Below are 20,499 nucleotides of genomic sequence, written 5' to 3'. Positions count from 1 at the left end.
AGCATCCAGGGTGGTTTCACTCAAATGCCCAAACAGAACAAATTTCTGAGCAGAGCAGCTGTGGGGGAGCCTCCTCTGGGCCCTGGCTGTTTGTTCCCCATGTTTTCTCATCTCCTAGAAAACTGATCTGGGCTGTTTCTCACGTGACCAAAGGGGTCCGGAAGCCAGAAGGAGCAAACCCAGTGCACAGTTTCCGAGATTCTGCCTGCCTCATGCTCCATAATGCTCCTTTCACTAAAACAGGTCACAGAGTCAGGCCCAGATTTTAGGTGGAGGAATAGATGGCACGTGGTGAAGGCAAGACAAGCAAATCACACAGCAAAGAAGAGTGGGGTTCAGGTCAGGAGGAATTTGCCATCATTTCCAATCTGCCTCACTACAAACATTTAAACAATGGCACGAATTCATATTCTAGGTAGTTGGTGACTTGAAATATAGAACTTAAATTCCTAACCTCTCACTAGGCTTTATTCTTAAAGGAAAGCTTTTCAACCAATAACCAGTTTATAGAACAGTTCACAGTTTTGCTTTTCACAAAGCTCTCTTGTCCAAACGGGTCACCTGAGACATTTCTATAAACACACTATTTATACCAATGATTCCCAAGAGAACAAGCATTCCCTCTCCAAACCCCACCCAGGAGCCTTGCCAGAATTTGGGCGGGGCTGTATATTTGAAAACATTTCAATAAACCACACAATTTTATGGCTAGAAAATGAAAAAAAAACAGTATGATATGTAAAAGATACAAATGATAGAGATCCTCCCAGTTCTAAAACGGAGACATGGCCTTTTAGACTTGGGGAAATACCAACCAGTCCTGGTCTCCAGATAGACCCTGGACTCCGTCGAAGCCATTTCTCCTTAGACAAGACCCCTGGGCCCAGTCAGAGAATAGCCACAGGAATGTTCTTTTCCTGCCAGAATCTATTCCCTGACTGGTTGGCACTTGGCAAGTTGACAAGTGTTTTACATTTGAAAGGTCAAGCTCTGACTGAGTCCGCCCAGAGCCTCCGGTGAAGGGGCCTTGCCACTCACGCCTGGTTGCCCAAGTCTGGCATCTGTCCCTTGCCCCTGCCATTCTGACAGCCGTGGAAGATGGGACCCAGGTTCCCAGCCTGGGCTGTCAGCGCAGTGATGGCAGCTGAAGGTCAAACTCTCCTTCCTCACACCAGGGAGCCTTCCCACTCCCCTCTCTTTCAGCTTGTCTATCTTAATAATTGCATTTTCTGCTACTTTACTATCTTCAAACATCCCCCTCCCCCCTTCCATACGCTCATTTGATTGTCACCAAGACGGAGGTGTCAGGAAATCATGAAAACCATGAGTGTTGCTTTTGAAAAAAAAAGGAAACTGAGGTGCAAAGAGGCTGAAGAGCTGGTACAGTGGGTAGGGTGCTTGGCTTGTACACACCCAACCTGGGTTCAATCCCTGATATCCCATAGGGTCCCCTGAGCACCTCCAGGAGTAATTTCTGAGGGCAGAGCCAGGAGTAACCCCTGAGAATCACCCGGTGTGACCCCAAAACCAGAAACAAAAGAAAAAGAGACCAGGTGACTACGGTTCTGAACAAAGGCCCCAGGGATGGATGCATGCCAGTTCCCAGCCCTGTCACTCTGGACAAACCACATCATCCTCCTCTGACTCAGCTTCCCTTGTAAATAAAATAGAGATATTTCACAAGGGTCTTCTTTTTTATGAGTGAAATATAATAAGATAAATAAGATGTCTGACACAGTAAACTGGCATGCTTTCGCTCCTATATTTATTCTATTATCTCCTAGTGAGTGATGGCAATGCAAGGACCAGAATGCACAGGCAGAGAGGGTCTGAGGGTTGGTTCCACCTACCTCCATTGTTCACCAATGATCATGATTTCTGGCTGTGCCATACCCCTCAATAAGAAGCACATTATCCCATAAACGAGTAATCCAGGGATCACTTTAGACACCTCTTTGCAAAACAATTTTGTTTTTTACATTTTGCAATTTTTTTACATTTTTTTACATTTTGATCTCAGAGAAGAATCTCAGGAGGCTGAACTCTTTTTGTTACTTAAAAGAAAAAAAAAATTTTCTTATCAAAACCTGTCCTTGGAAACCTCTTAGTCTTTTCCACCAATGTCTTTATTCTAATCCAAGAAAAATGACTGCTCCCAGGAAAAATAGCTCTGCTGACTCCCCAAGTACTCATTGTTAGCTAAAAATTTCAAATTCTTTCCCAATTAACTTTCTGTAAAAGTTTAATTTTCTTTTGGACCAAAGTCGCCGAATTCTCATGGTTTGTATTCTTTTTTCCTCTTTTGCTCCTGAGTACTTATCTGTGAACAAATCAGTAGGCAGAAGAAGGTTTTAAGATCAGCCATGAAAAGAAGGTAAAAACCGGGACTGCCAACCTCTGGATCATTCATAATTGACTTTGCACACCAGAAAGATAATGAGATATGTATTGTTACAGTATGCAAAGCAAGCAGACAAAACCTGGGAAACAGAAAAGAATCAAGTTCCAAATTTAATAGTGATTCTACTGGAAAAATTTAAAGAGATAAAAATGAAGAATCAGAATTCCTAGGATATGCACCAAACCGTGACTATGAAAGACAAAGAATAGAAGGAAAACAGCATAGAAATCTACCTTCATTGTCGTGTGTATGACCCGAGAGCAGTATCTATTGCATCTCCCACAGCCATTAAATTAAACACAAATTGCTTTTGTTTCTAATTAACATCTGCCTGAGCCAAGCATGATGTGTAAAGTCTTCTGTTGTAATGCCTTTCACATGCCACAGAACTATTACAACCAGCATGAAAGATTATGGACGTTCTTCAATAGCTTCCTCTACAGTAGAGGCCAGGCCTTATAGAAGGTATATCTGCAAGTCATTTGAATTCCAAACACATTTCCAAGAACCAGCTCTGTCACCAGTGCATAGCAAATGAATCCATGATGAGAAGATATTCCAGGCCAATTGTTTCCAAATTATGTTCCGAGATTATCTTACTTTCTCTTTTGAAAATATGCCTCATTACATTTAGCATGGCATAAGAAACCCGTGACTTACCTGGCATCAAATTACGTCTCTGGTTTCTAGATGTTGCTCTTTCACTTTTGCACCCCACCAGGCCACATGGACTTCGGCCAATGTCCATCCCTGCAAACTCTGACCATCCTCCAAAGCCCTGCTCCAGCACCCTCGAGTAAAGGAAAATACCCTCCTTAGCATGCCCATCACCTGAGTACCATGCATCACTGTTCTATAGCTGGGCTTCAAAGAGAAACTTCTCTTCCAATAGCTAATGTCACCCAGGGAAGGATACAGTTACATAGCCTAAGATGGGTGTATTAGTAATCAAAAACCAGAAACATATGGGAACTAGCTTAAATTTAAGAGAAGAGGGGCTGAGGTGCCTATTATAAGCATATTTGGGAGAGCCGAAGAAATAAAACAGGAGTAAGGTACTTGCCATGAAATGTAGCCAAGGGCAACCAATCTTAGAGGGAAATATTTTTTACATATATATGTATATGTGTGTATATACACACACACACATATATAAGCACACAAGGCTCAACCTTTAACAACATGTTATTGATCTCTTATAGAAGGGCTTAATAGCCCCTGAGTGAAATAATTCACACTCTTCCTCTAAGGAAATTTTTTGTAGCATTTTCAGCAGTTTTTCATAGCAAACAATACAAAATATATTATTTAGGTTCCACTTTGGGGAAGGGGTTGGGATTCGAGATGGAAACATCCAAAATATGGTGGTGGGAAGGTGTGATGGTGATGGGATTGATCTTTGAGTACTAAACATAATCAAAAATTGTGAACTACTTTATAAAATTTTTAAAAATATTTTAAATGAATCGAAAAAAAGAGAAATGTAGGCAATTCCTATTTGATCCCCTGTACCACATATGATTTCCTGGTTACTTCCATGAATGAGCATTCAGGACAGAGTCAAGAGCAAGTCCTGAGCACTGCCATGTGTGAACCCAAACTAAATTTTTTTTCTTTTAAAGCATACATAGGAATTGCACAGAGACCAAGTCAATAATGAAGGAGATACACAATATAACAATCAGAAATCAGCACTTTCCCATCACCCAATCACCCTAATATTTGCTTTGCTCTTTTAACTAGCTCCCAAATGTTATCCATGCTTTCTGATTGGTAGGTAGAGGGGTGGGGCCATACATGGCAGTGCTCAGGAGCTACTCACGACTCTGTACTTAGGGGTCACTCAGTGCTGCTCAGGTGACCATATGCATTGAACCAGGACTGACACATGCAAGGCAAGTGTCTTAATCCATGTACTCTCCTGCTCTATCTGTGTTTTCTGTTATCAGCAAATAGGCAACACAGATTGGGCAGGCGGGATGGGAAACTCAGTTACTCCACAATTTCTGAATCTGCAAGACTGGAATTCAGCCATGCAAGAAAGATCTCTTGGGGGCCTAGGAGGTGGCTCAAGTGGTGAAGAATAACCTTGATTATGTGGCCCTGGGTTTGGTCCCTGGTCCCACATGATACCCCTGTGTAGTAAAAGAGCAGGAAGTCTCTAAAAAACCTTCACTAGGGCAACCTTCACTTGCCAAGAGAACTAAGTCAGAGAGAAAAGAACAAATACCATTTGATCTCACTCATCTGTGGTATATAAAGAAAGAAAACAAGGGAACAGACAATATTGAATGAGGACAAACTCTCAGCCTTTGATTGCATAACTGAAACTACCAAGCAGTGCCGAGAGAGAGTTGTGGAGGTGGGGGAAGAGAAGAGCTTAAAGAGAATTAAGTGAATTAAGAATTAAGAGAATTAAGAATTAAAGGATCTTGGGACTGGAGCAATAGCACAGCGGTAGGGTGTTTGCCTTGCACGCAGCCAACATGGCCGACCTGAGTTCGATTCCTCCGCCCCTCACGGAGAGCCCGGCAAGCTACTGAGAGTATCTCTACCCATGATGTATTCGATATGCCAAACACAGTAACAACAAAAGTCTCCAAAGGAGATGTTACTGGGCCTGCTCGAGCAAATCAATGAACAACGGGAGGACAGTGACAGTGACAGGGGCTGGAGCGATAGCACAGCAGGTAGGGTGATTGCCTTGCACACGACCAACCCGCGTTCGAATCCCAGCATCCCATATGGTCCCCTGAGCATTGCCAGGAGTAATTCCTGAGTGCAGAGCCAGGAGTAACCACTGTGCATTGCTGGGTGTGACCCAAAAAGAAAAAAAAAGAATTAAAGGATCTTGGGTACTGTACTGGTGGTGAAGGTATAGCAACTTGATACATAAAAACCATAAATACTAGCACTACTGCAACCTGTCCCCAAAACTACAATAATAATTTAAAATAAATAAGCAAGGGCTGGAGAGATAGCACAGTGGATAGGGCATTTGCCTTGCACGCGCCCGACCCAGGTTGGATTCGCAGCATCCCATATGGTCCCCTGAGCACCACCAGCAGTAACTCCTGAGTGAAGAGCCAGGAGTAACCCCTGTGCACATCACCAGGTGTGACCCAAAAAGCAAAAAATAATTAAAAAAAAATAAATAATCAAAATGATCTCCTCTAAACCTCAATTCATGGCCTACCATTGGTCAATATGACAAACAGCATGCAGCAAAAGTGATGATAACTCACATCCAAGATTAAGGATATAAAATTATCACAGTTCCTGTCTTGAGGTACCTTTCCTCTCCTCTCCCCCTCCCTTCCCCTCCTCTCCTCTTCCCTCCATTCTCCTCCCCTCTTCTCTCTTCTCTCTCTCCCTCTCTCTCTCTCTCTCTCTCTCTCTCATTCTCTGGCTCTCTCTCATTCACTGGCTCTGCTGCTTCCTCTCCTCCTCCTCCTCCTCCTGTTAACTCATGCTGTGAGCAAGCAGAGCCACACAGAAAACAACTATGGAGAACTTCCAGCCAACAGTGAGCCGTGACCACCTGCCATGTGACGTCCCACCCAACTAAACACCCCCATCACATGACTGCAGTGCTCCTCAACACCCTGGGAAGCAAAAGGACCCAACTGACCCAAAGACTCCTGAAAAATCAAGTTTGGTTCTTTGAAATCACTGCCTTGGAGGTAATTTTAAGTACAAAACATAGTGTTGAGGTAATTTATTATTTCACTGTCACTGGCACTGTCCTCCCGCTGTTCAATTTGCTTGAGCGGGCCCAGTAACATCTCCATTGTGAGTCTTGTTGTTACTGTGTTTGGCATATTGAATATGTCACGGATAGCTTGCCAGGCTTTGCCATGCGGGCAGGATACTCTCGGTAGCTTGCCGGGCTCTCCGAGAGGGGCGAAGGAATCAAACCTGGCTCGACCAGGCCAGCCGCACGCAAGGCAAATGCCCTACCTCTGTGCTATTGCTCCAGCACTTTATTATTTAAATGATAAAAAAAATCTGAGCCTTAGTCAACTAGAGGCTATAGACAGTGGTCAAAAAAATATCTACAGATAAAGGACAGGAGTGACATGAGACAGGTCCCGCACCTTGCATCTCCTTTTCACCCACTACAATGCTCAGCCATGACCAGAGGCCCATTTAGATGCTTTGACTTAAGATCCCCAATTTCCTTCCTGCTTCTAATTACAGCAAAAGAACAAACACTTTACTTGGTGCCAGGTGCTGTTCTCAGGGCTTTGCGTCTCTTCTGTTACTAAGTTGGTAAAACTACTTTAGGCTAGGTCCTACTGTTGGTACCATTCTCCTTTGGGGAAACTGGGCCCAGAAAGGTTAAGAAACTGCCCAGTCTCACAGAGGTCCAGGCTGTGGTACCAGCAATGTGTGAGCCCAGGCATCTGATTTAGTATTCATGCTATTAGCCATGATTCCACAGCGCCCCCAACTCTATGAGATGGATTCTGTTAAAACTTCCTTTTTTAGCCAAGGACTCTGAAGCTTAAGGACAAAGAATCCATGGCACTAAGTTTACGCAGAGAATAAAGAAAGGAGCCAGAAGGGAAATTTCCTCTGACACCCACATTCTTTGATACGCCCGTATTCTGCACCCCACATATGGAAAATGTGCAGATTGTAGTGGGGTGAGCCCCGGGCTCTCAATTTCAGCTCTTCTAGTCTCTTCTTTGCTGGTTATTTTAAGGACTGGGCTCATGAATCAGACACCTTTGGTATAAATCCAGCAGCTCCTTAAGCCTCCCTGCCTGCCTCCCTGTGGAGGAGCTCATCAGAACTTAGAGATGTTCCCTTCCATTCTTTAAATACCCTGCAAACAGATGACCTGTTTTCCGGGACTCAGAAGAAATGTGCCATATTTGGAAGCTTGGAGATAAAAATAAATAAATAAAATAACAAGTCAGCAGACACCGAGCTATGCAGGAGGAATCGTTTCCTCGGTATATTCTCTCACTCTGTAAACCCCTTGGCTATCTCCTCATTCTGAGAACATCATCTCTATCCAGGAAATGTAAGTAGTCTCATTCCCGTGCCCTGGAACGGTGGGGAAATAAAAGAAGTCACAGTTTCCCATCCATGACTTCCTTGGATTCTCCTGAGTAGTTTGTTTTTAACTGCAAAAGGTATTTTACATATGTAGGGATGATTTACTGAGAAATCGGAGTAATATCACTGTACTGTGATATTTCTCTGGGTCAGTTTCTTCTTGTCTTAAATAGGAAGGAATCGTATTTATTCCTTCCTGGAGAGCATTTGTCCCAGGGTAACAGAGAAAAGTGCCAGACAGGGGCCCTGAACACAGACCCCAAAGAAACCTTGCCCAAAAGGGAGACGGGTCCTTTCTAAATAGAGTGACACAACCTCCCTGCATTTCCCTGTCTTTCCCGAAGCCTGGCAGTCAAGCCAACAAACTGCCACTGGCACCATAAAAGCTCACTAATGGCCATGATCCAGAGACTCACTGGAGATGAGTGAGTAAATCTCAGAAGAGATCAGCAAGCTGCAGAGATGCTTCCAGATCCCAAAGTCATCTCCAGTTGTATCACCCTATTTAAAATTTTAGAATCCCTGGAGCGTCTGGCTGCATTTGCAGCCATGAGAGATTTCATACTCTCCTCCACTGATGTACCAAGAATAGCACACCACATTTAATGAGGGTAAGGTAGAAGGCAATAGATATCAATTCATACATAAATAAATAAATAAAAATTAGCACACAAGGCTCAACATGTAACAACATGTTAGTAATCTCTTCTACAAGAGCTTAATGCCTCTATGGTGAGATATAACAATCTTCACTCATTTTTCTCTAAGGGAACTTCTTTGGAATCATTTTTAACACCTTATTCATAACAATTCATACAAAATTTTTAGGACCTGCTCTAGGGGCAGGCTTGGGTGGTGGTGGGAAAATTCAAAATAATGGTGATAGGAAGGTTTCATGGTGGTGGGATTGGTGTTGGAATACTGAATGGAATAAATTACTGTGAACAACTTTATTAAAATAAAATTTAAAATAATAAATAGAGCCATAAACACTCAGCTAGCTATCCAGAATGGATTCGAGCAAAACAGTCTAGGAGCAAGTAGTTAACAATGAACTGGGCTTCTTGTCCTTGGAGCTTTGGTACTTTGAGGGTGATATGAAGGAGTATTCCTCAGCATTCCTTGCTCATGGGGAGTGGAGAAGAGCCCCATGCCCAGAGCCTCAGAGGTGCAGGAGTGGCTGAGGCCTGAATCTTAAGTCCTATAACTTTGGAAACCTGAGCACTAATTCCACCCAGGGTGACTGTCTTGAACTCGGGCACCAGAAACTGCCACCCATCTTCATAGATGGTATAAGCTATGGACCTCCGATTAGACTAGAAAAAGGAGCTTAAACACATACCTTATGTATGCTAACGACTGGTATTATTGACCTTGTGATTTTGTGTTCGTAGATGAAGGCACTAATTAGTCTGATATTTTCGGAATGACATAGAGTCACAGTATTGCTTTCCCCCATTTCATGAAGCAAGCATAACTTCTGCAACATCTTTCCCATTACCACTGAGTAGGGACATGGGGTGGAACCACACACTTTATTTTCTTTTCATCTCATTTTCTTTAATAGTGACCCTTCCCCACCATTCCTCCTATTGACTCACTGATCTCTTTCCTGTTGCACACGTCATACATTAAACACATCATCTCAGATTAATTTTACACACTTTTTCTGATCCTCTCTGCTCTTGCAGAAAATCATTCTTTTCATTTTTGTAGCCTTTCTTTTCCATAAGCTCAGCATTGAAAGAATATTACCTCCTGAGGATCAGTTGACAGACTAAGATCCTCAGATCCAATCCAAGCCTGTGTTTTTTGTAATAAAGTGCTGAATTGCCGCCTTCTCACTCAATCACATATTATCTATAGCCAGTACTGTAAAGGCACATTTGAGTCTTTGCCGTAACAATCCTTGGAGTTAAAAAAAAAAAACCTTCAGAAAAGTTTGCCAGTACCTGCCCTAGCAGAAGAAAAATATGTGTTATATGCCATATTATTAATTTGACTTTATCCAATTAGGGGTGATGCTTTCATAGAGGTCAGTGCAAAGTATTCTGGGAGCATCATTAAATTTTAAAAGGTCCCATGTGTGTGTACCATAACTGCCATCTAGTGAAGCTAAGGCTTTAACATTGCAAATAACAAATGACTATTCAAGCTTTATTTAGCCAAAACTAAGAACTTTTTTTATCAAATAATATGGCATTGATTTCTTTTCTCTCAGTCAGAATTCAATCAGGTAGCAGGACAGGAATCAGTCATTGTATCAGATAACTAGTATTATATTTATTATAAAAATAATAATGTATAATGTATAATACATTAATTATACATATAATGTATAAGATAACTTTTATTATGTTTATTATAGCACTGTCCTCCCATTGTTCATCGACTTGCTCAAGCAGGCCCAGTAACGTCTCCATTGTGAGACTTGTTGTTACTGTGTTTAGCATATCAAATACATCACGGGAAGCTTGCCAGGCTTTGCTGTGTGGGCAAGATACTCTCAGTCGCTTGCCAGGCTCTCCGAGAGGGGTAGAGGAATCGAACTTGGGTCAGCCAGGTCGGCCACGTGTAAGGCAAATGCCCTACCACTGTGCTATCACTCCTTATACAATACTGATTCCTGTCACAGAAGGAAGGGCGTTTGCCTTGCACATGGCCGACCAGGGTTTGATTCCTCTGTCCCTCTGAGAGCCTGGCAAGCTACTGAGAGTATCTTGCCCGCACGGCAGAGCCTGGCAAGCTCCCCATGGCATATTCGATATGCCAAAAACAGTAACAAGTCTCACAATGGAGATGTTACTTCTTCCCGCTCGAGAAATTTGATGAACAACATGAGGACAGTGCTACAGTACTGCAGTGCTATTATAAAAAAAAATTCGCGAAAGTTATGGGGGAACTGGCAGAGATAAAGTTTGAAAAAGAGAAGCAAGAATCAGGGGAAAGTCCTTAAGCAGAGTTCTTGAAACCGAACCCAAGGGCGAGGCAGGGTGTATGTGGAAAGGGGTATAAAGGATAAGCCAGAAAAAGTTGGGAAGTCATGAAGATGCAGAAAAGTCTGTGTAACTAAGCTCCTTACCTTGTGAGAGGCCTCCTCATGTCTGTTAAAGAGAAAGATCCAGGTCAGAGAGATAATGCAGCAGCTCAGGCATTTTCCTTGCATGCACTCGACCTAAATTCAACCCCTAACACCCCATATCATACACTGAGGCCACCAGGAGTAATCCCTGAGTGCAGAGCCAGGAGTAAATCCTGAGCACTGCCAAGTGTGGCCCAAAAACAAACAAAAAAAAAAATTAAAGAACCAAAATCCAATAAAGTTCATTGTAAAGATCTAAATGTCATTATTACATGATTCATTGATTGAGTAGCATTCCATCTAGCACGTAGTAAATTGCTCCAGAAAGCTACACAAAATGAAAGTTTTTTGTTGTTTGCTTTTGTGTCGTGGTATCTGAGTCACACCTGGCAGCGCTCAGGAGCTGGTCTTGCCTCTTTTCTCAGAAGTGTTCAGGGCACCATATACCTTGGGTATATTCAGGGTACCATATATAATGTCAGCAATTCAAAATAGGATGGGCCACGTACAAGGCAAGCACCTTACTTCCTATACTAGCTCTCCAGTCCCCAAGATGAAAGTTTTTTAAGGGGCAAGGAAAAATTGTGCAGAGTTTGGGAAAAGGGGATTATTTTATTTCAGGTTTAGCTTATCTGCCTATGGTGAATGGAAAAAGATCTGTGACAACCTTATCTTCCTTTGTGGTCCTGAAAACTCTGTATTGACCAGTAGTGACTATATTCCTGGGGCTCTCTGAGATCATAAGTCTCTTGTAGGCTTAGAAAAAGTCCTTCCATTTTGGAACTATTATTTTCTTCTCTCTCTATCTCTATCTCTCTCTCATCTCTCTCTCCCTCTCTCCCTCTCTGCTCCTCTCTCTCTCCCTCTCTCCCTCTCTCCGCCCCCCTTCCTCCTTCCCTCCCTCCCTCTCTTCCCCTGGTGAGGAGCAGTGGAGGGATGAATCACACCCAGAGATACTCAGAGGCTACTCCTGGGATTCTCCCTCAGCAATGCTGAGAGGATCATGAGGGTGAGTTCAGGGGACCATTAGCTAGGGGCTAGAACCCAGATCATGCACTCAGCCTCAGCCCATTAAACTATCTCTCTAGCTTATTGTTGTTGTTTTTAACACACACATTCGAAAGGCAGAAATGCATCCCAGCATCCTTAAGGCCTAGAACTGAGCAATTCAGTTTGGCTGGCTGAGTATCCCTGAGTATTCAGTGGGAGAAGGTTTGGTAGGGAGTAGAGGAGGAAAGGAGGAGGAAGAGGAAGAAGAGGAGGTGGTGGCGAAGGAGGAGAAGAAGGAAGAGAAGGAGAAGGAAGAGAAGGAGGAGGAGGAGAATTGCATCCCAAAATTCCACCCTTTCGAGGAACCAGAATGCTTTACCTTCTGTCAGAAAAGGAGGGGTCATCATTCAAATTCCCCCTAGCCCTGTGTGTAAAAAGTGACATTTATGGTGAGTTTCACTTCTCTGCAGGAGCTCTTGTCTCATTCAGAGTAAGTGCTCCAGTCTATACTTTATTGATTTTGACTATTGATTTTGCAGAACGGTGACTGATTGGGTAAATGATGGTTTTAAAACATGCTTTCCAGTTCATTGACATTTCCCCCACAAAATGTGGGGTCTAATCCAACCTCAAAAGGTGTGGGCTGGCCCCCATGACTTTTTCAAATGGATAAAAAGGAGGGGAAGGGTCTACGTGAGATTTATGAAGAAAGAAATCTTCAAACAGCAGTATAACGTTTACTTTCTCCTTAAAATGCATACCTCTGGAACCCTGAGCTTTCATGTACAAAGTCCAATTACCCTGAAACTACCACGCAGGAGAGATTACACGGAGAGTACGCAGAGCTGGAGAGAGCTTATCTAAGGAGGCTGCCTGGCCCACCCCGGCGGCTCAAAATTCCTAGTCTCGGCAAGAAACTGCTTTCCAATAAAGCCCATTCTCCAGCCTCCCAGATCAGTCGGCCCCACCAAGCAAAGCAAAAGTGATCTTTCTCCACCAAACCCTGGTTCAGACTGCAGATTTGTGAGGAAAATAAATGTTGTTGAGGGGCAAGCAGTAAATTTGGGGTGATTTACTACATAGCCATAATAAACCTGAAGCAGGATGGAAAGCAATCTTCCAAATGAGCTATAGAGTTCTAACTCAGAACAGAGTTAGCTTGATCTGCCAAAGATTAAAAATGCTTTAAAATATGTACATGTATGTGTGTGTATATCACTATAGAAGTTCACTCTTCCATGTCATTCATCGATTCACCAGACAAATATTTATGACACGTCTGCTGCGTGTGCTAGGGATCAGTGGCACAGACAGTAATGGGTTATGCCTTGATGGAGCTTTCAGGCTCCTGTAGGTTAAAAAGACACTGAAGGAGTAATTTATGAGTGTTACCAAAGGGGAAGCCCGGGATGCTCTGAGCCCTTGTCAGATAATGTCACACACATCTCCTCTGGAAATTTCTTTAAAAATACACTCCCCTTAATTAGAAAGAGTCTTTTAGATTCTGGCAGCGTTCCAGATATACAGAGCAAAAGAAAAGATATCACTTTACAAGCTCAGCAAATGCAGGCTTCCCGGGTTACAGGAGTTTATGGAGGCTGCTTTTCAACTGTGGCAGTCAGCTGTCCTTTCTCTGGATGAAACGTACACAGGCGAGATGCTAATTGTATGCTTTTTTGCTGCACCTCCTTTGAAATTATTTATAATGATGCCACGATAAGATTGTCTTGTCTAAGAAACAGTGTTGTGCAGAGCGGCGGTAGTTTAGTTGCAAATCGAAATTACTCACAAGATCTTTATTAGAAGCTAAGAGCTTTCTCATCAGGCTGCTGATAATGAAGTTTGCTAACCATTCTAGTGCATAAAGTAAAATTATGAAAACTGATTCAGTCTAATTATCAAAGGGTCGGGGGTTTTCCAACTATTCTCAAAATGTAGCCATTGAAGCGACTGGAAAACTCGTTGTCCAGAATTTAAATTGGCTATTGCCAAGCCTCAGTGACCACTCCAGGAATGACGAAAGTGCTTAAAATCTCCGAACTGTTTGATTACAGGTACCCGTCTGTCGTTTGCTCGGTCAAGTACAACCGTGCAATTAAAACAAATGGTGGCACATAAAAGGCTGACTGAGGTAGATTTGGCCTGTGGGCAGAGTGCCAGTCGGTTGGAAGGAAGTGCCAGGGACGAGGGAGAAACAATGAACAGAAAAGACACAGTCCCCTGTATCATGCATTCTCTTGGAGCTTACTGTCTGGTCTGGGAGAAAGGCATCAATAATAGAGTCTTAAGAGTTGGGGGTGGGGGGAGGAGCTGCCAGGGTATAGGGAGGAGAAGGGAAGGAAGAGTGGAGGGGAGAGGGAGGAGAGACAAATGAGAAGCAATGAGAGCCAGGTCAGGGGGTTCAGGTGCAAAGGTGGTGGAAAGGAATGATGGAGCCAAATATCCAAACCACAGAGCCAACAACACTGAAATCAAGAGACCGAAACTTTAACAATCAAACTTAGAATGGTGCCTGTCAAGAAAGCAGACTGGAGGTGGGCAAGTGAGGAAAAGGGAGAGACTCTGGGAACACTGGTGGAGGGAAGTTGACACTGCTTGTGGGATCGGATCAGGGCTGCAATATTGTATGACCAAAACTCAACTATGAATAACTTTGTAAATCATGATGCTTTAATTTAAAAAAATTTAATAAAAAAAAAGTTTGTGGGGCCAGAGAGACAGTAAAGTGGACAGGACGCTTGCCTTGCACACAGCCAACCCAGCATCACATACGGTCCCCCACGCCCCACCAAGAGTCATCCCTGAATGTAGAGCCAGGAGTAAGCCCTGAGCACCACCAGGTGTGGGCCCAAAACAAAACAAAACAGTTGTTCCATATGGCACAGGATGGAGGAAGACTAATCCCAGGAGGCAGTCTCCAAGCTAAAGGTTATCTAGGAGTCAACAAGGTCAAAGATGGGTTGGGAGCAGAGGTTGCCCAGGGGGGGGGGGGGGGGGGGAAGGAAGCTGATTGCCGGCTGAGTCAAGTACAGGCTAAGGCACCAGAGAGACTCAGAACATTAGATGAACTGACAACGTCGGAATTATTGGAAGGCCATGAGAGATGAATCTGATGGGGAAAAGGATCAGCCAAGTCAGGAAGGCTTTGTAAGCCACTTAAAATAGGTTCAACATTTTAGTCCTCGGGCTCCCTTTCTAATACAAAACAGACGTGTTCTGCTGGTATCTTGGACATGTTTTGGAAGAGAATCTCTGGAATTCTCTGCGGATTCTCATCATCTCTCTGGACTTGCGTGATAAGGGCAGAGAACATGGAGTACCCATTCTCGGGCTCTCAGCCCTGACTGCTGTGTGCCCAACATATCAGAGAGGAAGGTCACAGTCTGAGAGCTCGGGGAAAACCATTTTCCATCCTCTAGAGGGACTTGTTCAGCAAAAATAATGAGAATTATGCCTTTGGACAAGCATGAGTCAGTAAATACAGAGAGTTTAGAAGTGCCAAAAGATTTTTATGTTATTACTGTTGAGTCATGCCCAGCAGTACTCAGGGATTACTCCTGGCTCTGCACTCAGGAATTACTCCTGACAGTGCTTTAGGGACAATATGGGATGCCAGGGATCAATCCCAGGTCAGCCGCTTACAAGGCAAGTGCCATATTCCTTGTACTCACACCAGCCCCCAGAGACTTTCTTGTTATCATTTTTATTTACTTATATATCTGGGGGGTAAAGGATCAAATCCAGGACTCTATCACTAAGCTATATCCCTGGCCAAAATCAACACTTCTCTCTTCCATTCTTTCTTTCTACCTCCCTTTGTTGTTTCTTACTCTTTCTTCCTTTCTTTTGTTCTTTCTTTCTTTTCAATTGGACCAAAGATCTCCACAAATGCAATGGAAAGACTATATTGTCAAGCTACACCCCCACCCCAAGATTTTCTGTTAAAAGTAAGAAGAATAATTATTCCTTTTACCTGGGTTTCAGAAAAATCATTTTTGTGGGTTGGGGGAAGAACTGGGCCACACACACAGTGATGCTCAGGGATTACTTCTGGCTCTGCACTCAGAAATTACTCCTGACCAAGGCTGGAGCAATAGCACAGCGGGTAGGGCGTTTGCCTTGCACGCAGCTGACCCAGGTTTGATTCCCAGCATCCCATATGGTCCCCCGAGCACCGCCAGGAGTGATTCCTGAGTGCAAAGCCAGGAGTAACCCCTGAGCATCGCCGGGTGTGACCCAAAAAGCAAAAAAAAAAAAAAATTACTCCTGACCATATGGGATGCCAGGGATGGAACCCAGGTCAACCACCCTCCCCAGGGTACTATGACTCTAGCACCCTCCTTAGTGTATGATCACGCTAGCACCAAATCAGATATCTTACAATTTAGTCAATAGCACATGTGAATATACTCACTACCAGTGTTTTCACTGTGGCCTAATGGTCACCCCTCTGTAGGGAATTTAAAAACCTCTCTTACAAGTTGCCCTGTTTTCAGAAAAAGCCTTAGCCAAATGTAGGATGTCACCTAGATTGAGTTTAAGACATACCAAGTACCCAGATACAAGTTAAATGTAAATTACAGTCTTTCATTGAAAGTCCAGTCATAGCCTGGTGACATGGGACAGACATAATTTTTAAAACAGACGTAATTAATTCTGCATTCTGGAAAAACTTCACACTTTCCTATTTCCTGAATTGACCAAGCAAAATTTACAATGAAGAAATCCTGTAACTTAAAACTAAGCAAAAATTAATAAAATAAGGACAGACTTTGCATGTGGGAGGTCAGAGTTCAATTCCTGGCACCAACTGATCCCCTGAGTACCACTAGAATGGAGCCCTAAGCAAAGATCTGGAGATGCCCCCAAAATAAGTACTGCTGGGTGCCCCCCCCCCAAAAAAAACTAACTAAGCAAAAGGCAAGTGTATTTGCTTAATAGTGCTGCTAAAACAATCAAAACTGTATAGGATTAAAACCACACAAATATATTATCTATAATTCTGGACATCAGAAATCCGAAATGAGTCTATAGGATTACATCAGGAAATCTGTGTTCCTTCTGGAAGCTAGAAAGGAGAAATGCAGCTTCTAGAGGCAACTCATATTCCCTTGTTCAGTGACCTCCTTCCCATCATTCTCCTCTGGCATCTCTATTTTTCTGACTCTCCTTCCCCCATTTCCCTTCTCAGAACCCTTGTAATGATGTTAGGACCACAGAGATGATCCAGGAAAATCTCCGTATAAAGACCCTTTTTTAATCATGTGTAGCCTTCTGCCATGAAAGTTAGTCTCAGGTTCCAGGAATGGAACATGCCAATCTTTGGGGAGTCATTACTATGCCTACCACAACAAAAAGAACAAGATGCTATGGGGTCTAGTTAACATCATCCTCAGCAGAGGTCTGACTCAACATCAATACTCAGTTAATAATCATTAAGTGGTCCATTAAATGAATAAATTAGTACTACACTATAAGAAGCATGCTACTTCTTGTGATAACGCCTAACAGGAATAAGGTACATAACTTCCATTCATAGTTTTATTTTTGTTTAGGGGACCTCCCAAGCAGTGTTCAGGAAACCTGTGACCCCCTCCTCAGAATTCTTGGCTAGTGGGGACATTGGTTCAGTGTGAGGCCTCAGGATAAAGCAGGATTGGCTGCACACAAGGCAAGTTCCTAAACGCCTATGTACCTCCCCAACCACGCATTGATAGCATTAAACTCATATGTATATCCATTGTTTATATTTAATGTACACATACGCACAAATACTCACACACGCATGCATGCACACAACTGTGCACAAAATCAAATCCCACCTGGTGCCAAAGTAAGCCTTGGTTACTAGATGAAAGCCAGCCAAATTGTGCAGGCTAGCCTTCCACAGACCAAACAAATAGCTATAGATTGAATTTGTCACTTGTTTATCAGTTCATTCAGGCAAACTGTAGAAGTGGCCTCAAACAGACCATTCTCAAAATACATGGTCAACTTTTATCCCAAAGCAACAAAGAGGAACCAATTAGAGCCATTCTCTTCAATGGGGCTTATTATTGGTGCTAATCTGTGAATAGAAGAGGCCAATTGTGAGGAAGGTTAGAAACCCCCAACAACATACTGTAAGGTTTATTAGGCTTCTGCCAACACCTTCCGGCTGCCTTAATTGCTTTTTCAGGGCTGGTTTCACACAGGGAATGGAGTCGTTTCCAGTATTCTAGTCTAGTTTTCTCCATATCAGGTACAGCAGACAGGAAGAGCTTGAAAAATTTGGGTCACTCTACCAAACCCATGAGAGATATTTTTTAAGTAACTGACACAATCATGTACAAATGAGATAAAAAGGACTGGGATCTAGATCCCAAATCTTTCTGTTCAAAGACTACTATACACACTGGCTCACGGCTAAAGAGACAGCCTTCGGGAGTGTAGCCAATATCTGTTCCCAAAAAAATCATGTACAATTCTTCCTAGATCCAGCCCCTCACCCCCTTTCAGAGCCATGTCTTTCACTCTTTTTGAGAAATCTAAAGACCACACATACACACACACACACACACACACACACACACACACACACATACACACACATACACACACACACACCTATTAAGAAAAAAAAGTACCCTCCCCACGTTATCATTGCTCCAACCCCATAAGTTTTTCACTTTTAGTTTTGTGAAAGTAAGTATTTTTCTCTGATGATAAAACAGAAAATAGAAAAGCAGCTTTTCGGAGCGGCTGCCTGGCCCCAGGAGTCGGAGCTGTCGTGTGTCCTTCCCCCACCCCAGCCCTGCCTCACCAAGCGTGGGAGCCAATAAAGACCGTTGTTGTGTACCGTGAAAAAAATAAATAAATAAATAAAATAGAAAAGCAAAGTAATGCCAGCCAGCCAGCAGTAAAGAAACTTTTAGACTAATGCCAGATAGATTTTACTCTGTGCCAAATCTGTGCTAAATGTCTTGTCTGCATTGTGACTCAGAAAACCTTTTTCTTAGATATAATTAGCAGCACTGAGGACTGAAAAGTCATTAGCAAAGCCAGACTCTGAACTGATGACACCAGACTAGCTAGTCTAGCCCTCCCCGGTTCCATTTCACCAATTTATTTTTGGGACCATAAGTTAAAACTTCATCTTCCCTACCATAATGAGTGCTAGTGAGTGAAGTACTATATTGGCTTTGTCATATAAATAAAGCAGGCCAGAAAGAGAGTGAAGATAGCAAACAAACAAGGAGCATTTAACATGGGGAAGAAAGAACTTTTCTATATACAATGTCCTCTTACATTTTCCTTTCAAAGGATTTCTGTATAATAGCAAAGACTCTTAAAATCTACTTGTGTTGGAAAATACAAGAATGCATAAATATTTATTTTTTCTGTTTTCTCTGCCTTGCAATGAAGATGTTTGGTAGAAATGGCTCCTTCCAACATGAAAATAATCCTGATCCTTAAAAATCTATCAGGAAAGATGAGACCAGAAATGGTCTTCAGAGCTTCCCAAAATCCTTCACTATTCTCACCATCACACAATATCCTAGAAAATTCAACTAGAAATTTCCTAGGAGATTTTTTTTTCCCAAGAGACACTTTTGAGTGAGGCTGAGTAAGAATTCTCCTGTGAAAACAGCTTCCCTGGATAGATTCCTTCTACTTCCTGTCTCAGAGCTCCAGTGCAGAATGCTGACTCACAAGTACCCTTTAGCAAAGTCAGGGAGGGGTGTGAGATGCAGAAATAAAAACATTTTAAGAGAGATTCAGGTCAGGGCCAGAGCAATAAAAGTACAGCAAGTAGGGAGCTTGCCTTGCACGCACCTGACCAGGGTTTGATCTCCAGCACCTCATATGGTCCCCTGAGCACCACCAGTAGTAATAGCTGGGCACAGAGCAGAAGTAAGCCCTGAGCACCACAGGGCATGGCCCAAAAACCAGGATCCAGAAGAACCCTGGTATTTCTTTCCCTTTTTTTTCTCAGTCAGTAAATCCACTGAAAAGACTGCCAAGACTCCTTCTACATACACATAAAGCATCTGAAGAGTTGGGAAAGAAGGATTCTAAGGTTTGTTTTGTTTTTATTTGGGGGCCACACCCAGTGATGCTCAGGAATTATTCCTGGCAGTGCTTGAGGGACCATATGGGATGCCAGGAAAGGAACCAAGGTCAACTGCATGCAAGGCAGTACCCTACCCACTGTACAATAGTGGGAGCAATGAAATTTTTTGTCTTTTTTTTTTGGGAGGGGGTCACACCCAGCAATGCTCATGGGTTACTCCTGGCTTTGCACTCAGGAATTACTCCTGGCGCGGCTCAGGGGACCATATGGGATGCTGGGGACCAAACCCAGGTTGGCCGCATGCAAGGCAAACACCCTACCCACTGTACTGTTACTCCAACCCAGAACAATAAATTTTTTTTAACTTTTTTCATTTTAAGTTTTGTGAAAATAAATGTTTTTTTTCCGAAGTTAAATAGAAAAGCAAAGTAATACCATCCAGCCAACAGTAAGGAGACTGAAAAGAAACAGGTCAGGGCAAATCAACATGGCAGGAGTAGTTTTCTCTCTTTGAAAAGTGACAGAAAATCATAGTTGCCAGACAGCAAGTCTCTAACCTGAAGCTCAGGACAACAGAGGGAACTTCTCACAGATGCACTGACGGCACAGCAAACCCCTCGGTGGGCAGCACATACCTTTTGGAGAAACAGATCCCCGAGCTTGGGAAAAATCAAAATCCAGTACAACAATCAGCTGCAAGATGGAGCAGAACAGATCAAAAACATGGCAGAGTTGCCCATTAGATCTTGCTGAAGACGAGAGTTGAGTCTTCCACAGACAAGAGTCCTGGCACGCACATTTCTGCTGTCTGTTGACTACAATATGTAAAACCTGCCCCTGCTCCAGGCGAGCTGAATGCCAATGCTGCTCGAGTCCTGTGCTGCTGGGGATGAGCCAGGCCACGCT

Source organism: Sorex fumeus, unplaced genomic scaffold, assembly GCF_029834395.1.
Source record: "Sorex fumeus unplaced genomic scaffold, SorFum_2.1 ptg000187l, whole genome shotgun sequence".
NCBI classification, from domain to species: domain Eukaryota; kingdom Metazoa; phylum Chordata; class Mammalia; order Eulipotyphla; family Soricidae; genus Sorex; species Sorex fumeus.
This window is presented reverse-complemented; position numbering follows the sequence as displayed.